This window comes from Diachasmimorpha longicaudata, unplaced genomic scaffold, assembly GCF_034640455.1.
Source record: "Diachasmimorpha longicaudata isolate KC_UGA_2023 unplaced genomic scaffold, iyDiaLong2 ctg00000163.1, whole genome shotgun sequence".
Lineage (NCBI taxonomy): Eukaryota > Metazoa > Arthropoda > Insecta > Hymenoptera > Braconidae > Diachasmimorpha > Diachasmimorpha longicaudata.
Genome location: NW_026973966.1, coordinates 18,629 through 23,285, shown reverse-complemented (window position 1 = coordinate 23,285; position 4,657 = coordinate 18,629).

Sequence of the window (4,657 nt, the reverse complement as noted above, 5' to 3'; positions counted from 1 at the left end):
TCGGTTCCATACAGTGAAATCCCTAGTAATGTATCTGCAGCCTCAAGCGCTCCGAGCTCACGATTTTGGAGACCTCGCATTCCCAGATTCCATAATTTTTGCCTAACCGTTTTTGTAGATACAGCGTCTTGTATGACAGTTGATGTCTTCGATGTTTCATACTTTGTCGCATATTTTGTGCAGTACTGTGTTAGTAACGATGAGGATTCTCCTATAAATTGGATATCCATATTGCCTTCCCATGCCGTTAAAATGGTTGGATTATAATCATTAATATCAACTTCTGACTCAGTACGCGAGAGATCATAAAACCGCGATTTGGCTTTTAGTTTTTTTCGGCCAGCTATTGATACAGCTGGATCACGTAATACAAAGTGGTCAGTTACGGGTCGTGGAAATCCGAATCGACATTTTGTTGCCACTTTTCCAGAGGCTAGTTTTTTGGACCGTAAGCAATAACTATTATGTTTATGTTTTTGATGTGTTGTAACACGCCTGTATAAAATCGGAGAAATATTCGCATTTGGTTGCTGGCAGGTAGCATATTTCATTATGAATTCAGCGACTTCTTCATTAGATTTTACTCCCACAATGGGTGCATTTTTAATCCAAATCACTAAGTGAAAATGTTGTACGCCGCGCCCTTGATATTCTCGTCGCCAGAAATAGTGCTCAATTTCACCAATGGGATGGTCGCTTGACGTTAGAAAATCGAGCATGGCGTGGAATTTATTATCGATAAATCGAGAAACAGAGACAGGATCAGCGGCGATAACTTCACCATCGGACAGTTTATCTAATCGTGGAGAATTTATTTTACGGACATATAGAATTAGATCTGACCAGAGCCATTCACAAAGGACTTAATGTGAGAAACCATGTAGCTGGTCCATAATGCCTGGCCATACAACTCAAATTGTTACGTGGTTTCCTCCAAAACTGCTCTGAGTTGCGAAGTCGTTCAAATACTGTATTCATATTCGTTTCAAGATCTCCTGTGCGTATTTGATCCAAATAACTATGTGCCGTATATTTTTGTCGTGGATTTGTTACATGGAGAGTATGATAGATGCCACTATTGATTTGACGAATATTAGCATTATTCAATAGATAGAATAGATACTGTTGATTTAGTCGGAATCGTGGGTCTTTTGAACATAATCTTAACTTGATATATTCCGCATCCACTAATGTTTCATTTCTCATTTCTCCCTGACCATTAATGCCATGTGGATATAGATCCGGGAAACACAATAAATCCAAGTTTTCAGCATTATAATTTAGTGGTCTCTCATTTACTTTTTTCATCTGATATAAATTACAAGATGTATCATTAACTCTTTTATCATGCATCGGATAAAATGTATACTGCTCTATATGATCGGTATTATTTTTAATTTGTGTAAGCATTGGTGATGGTTTCACAGGATCCTCTTTAGATTCTTCATCTTCATTTTTGTCACTAATTTTAGCATTGCTTGATTTTGATTGGCGTTGAAAAGATTTTTTCCCTTCAGATTCATTATCACTATGACAGTCAACATTCATTTCATCATCATCTTCTGCTTCACTTTGGTCAGATTCGATTTGAAATTCGACGTCATTTTTTGTTAACCATTTCATCAGATTTTGAGCTGATTCCGGCAGATGGATTTCACGGTATAATGGATTTCTACTTTGTAACCATTTCAATGCTTTGAATACTTTATCGAGACTCACCAATTTTTGCCAAACGGTATGTGTTTTTGTAGGAATTCCACGAATTACTATATATAATTCATGATTTTCGTTTATAGGATCAGTAGTTGATGCTATTTTTTCGAGAGTTTGTTCCAAAGGAAGTGGTAAATGGAAACATTGACCTACCAATTTTTGGATTTTGTTGGTGACTGGTACATTTTTTTTCATGACTGTGCCCGCCAGTTGCACTACTTGAAATACTTTCGCTCGTTGAATGATGATTTTCTCGTATGTATTCAAATTACTTATTTCATTCGGGACATCCTCGACAGCGAGGTTATTTAATATACAAGTTGCAGGTAGTCGATTTAATCGAAATTTGTTCAGACAATAATCACATATGTATTCACTCGCGTATACATTGTTTTCATCGATAAATCTCAGTAAATAATCCCAGTGATAATTTGCTATTTCTTTACGTAAGTTTTCTATGACTCTAACAGACCGCCTACATAGCAGCTTCTGACATGAAATACATGGGAATTCAGGGACATCCATGGACCGTTTGTTATGGGCTATAAAAGCCCTCTTATAATCTACTTGAATTTGATCTTCATTTAGAGGGTTGGTTCCAACAGTAGAGGATGGAAATGATTGTCCAGTCTGTTTCATATCATCTGACATTTTCCTCAAACTGTCCAAATTAGAAGTTTCGAAAGCGCAATCTATACGACCAATTTCACCAAAAAGCTGTTGTATTTTATAAAGAAGCCTTATTATATTTCTTACGGCGGGATAATGAGGTGCTAACATCTTTGCTGCAAAAAAATCAGACTTACACGAACACTGGTGTATGTAACAGTGAGCGGGATGGCCTAACTTATCCTCAGAATGGTGGAAAAAACTGCTTTCAAGGAACTTTGGGAAACTACTTAAGGTCTGACCTGCCAAATGTTGCAAAAAAATTTCGTAGTTTTGTAGTATATTTTCATTTTTTATGGGTTGACAATAAGAATCGCAATGCCACATTGCCGCAATTCTCTTGTGCACACTAAGAGGCAAAATATTCGTAGCTTGCCCTTTTGCATTCATAGTGATAATACGATGTTTTAAATCAGTAGAACAGTACATCATTTCATAGAAGTATGCTTCCGTAGAAGATGTATGTCTAGACTTCCCACATAAGTCAAATAAGCGATCATTTTGTTCCTTAGCCTTTGAACTTGTTAAATAGTGATCTGCAGTACGTTTCACACTTGATGACAATCCATTAAGTTTTCTCACAACTTGTTTCCTTTTCTCTAAACACCATTTCACAATTTTTCCTGCTTCTACTCTGCTGTCTACGGGAATTTTATTATCAGTTGTGCTAATTATGTATGTCAGCTTTTCGATGCATTTTTCAGCAGACTGTTTGAGTTTGACAGTTTCTACTTTTGACTCATTCTGATCTTTCACTTTTGTACTCTTCTTTTTAAGAGAGATTTTTCTAGATTTCAGCAGTTGTTTCTTCCGAGGAATAATGTCTTTTTTATGAATGACTTTCCGCTTCACATTTATCGACGAAGTTATTTTACTGACGTTATTATCGGTATCCTTCAGAATAACTTTATCGTGAATCTTGACACCGATAGGGGGACCAAGTTCAGATTTGATTATTTGCTCGTGGATTTCTGAATTTATCTGTTGGCAACTGCCTTCAGAATCATCATTTAATTCCATTTTCGATGTTTGTGTGTGCTCATCGGTAAAATCACGAAGACGTTTCCTTGATGTTTCTTTGGAATTCTTGATATCATATTGGACACTAGATATGAGAGATTCTCCTCTGCGATGACAAGTAATATTGGCTTTTAACTGGAAGATACGTTGCCTATATGCAATACGTTCTTTCCGTTGAATTTCATGCAGAGAAATATCTTTGGAGTTGTTGTAATTAGAAGTACTAAGAAAACGAGTAATTTCTTTTGACTCAAACATCGTAACAAGATGTTCCCGCATCTGGGGAATATCATACTTAATTAGTTGTGGTTTCTCACGGAAGAGTAAGGATACGGCGAAAGCAATCGCAAATACACCGCAATCGGTGCCATTTGTTTGTTGTTGTACCGTTCTAAAATAAACCGTTCTATCAGTTACTTCATAGAATGGATATAAATTTTGCAAGAAACTTTTATGATCTTTATGAAGCAACTGTGTATTTAAAGAATCATAGATATTAATGTGATTGCCGTCATAAAAACTACAAATCCAGTGGCCAGAATCTGCATTACCGCTATTGCTGTATAATATTTGAATATGTTTTTGGCCTACTGGTATTGGCTGAATTCGTTCAGGCCGTTGTAAATATATGGTATCCTGATGACGATAGTCCGAATGATTCGCTAGAATTTGACCGAAAAAAGTTATATGCTGATCCTGCAACTGTTGATTTTTCCGGATTATGTTCAATGACTCATCCGATAACGATTCATAATAAATTCGTGAATTCTTTCTCCGTTTTGTTCGATTTCCAGTGTATCTGTCTGACGATAATTTATCAATGTTACGTTTCATTGTACTATCAGCAGGTCTCTCATCATTTATTATATGACATGTCTTATTGCTCTCCGTTTTCTTACACTTAGTTATTTTAACATACTTCATAGGTCGATGACCATTTGGTGTTCCGATCACCTTTTCTTTGTATTGAAACGGACGTCCAATATCTTCACTCCGTGAATCAAGTGACAGTGGATCAAAATCTAATTTAAACTTCTTACACGACAACGGTCTTACATTAATAACAGGAAACCGAGATATTCTGCTCTGCTGAAATATCTGTAACAAATGTTGACGCATTTCTGCTGTGTTATACGTAATTTGTTCCGGATCGTCCCCAAAGGCTATCGAAACTGCAAACGCTATTGCGAAGACTCCACAATCGAACGCGTTCGTTTGATTTTGTACTTTACAAAAGTGAACATGATCATCATCA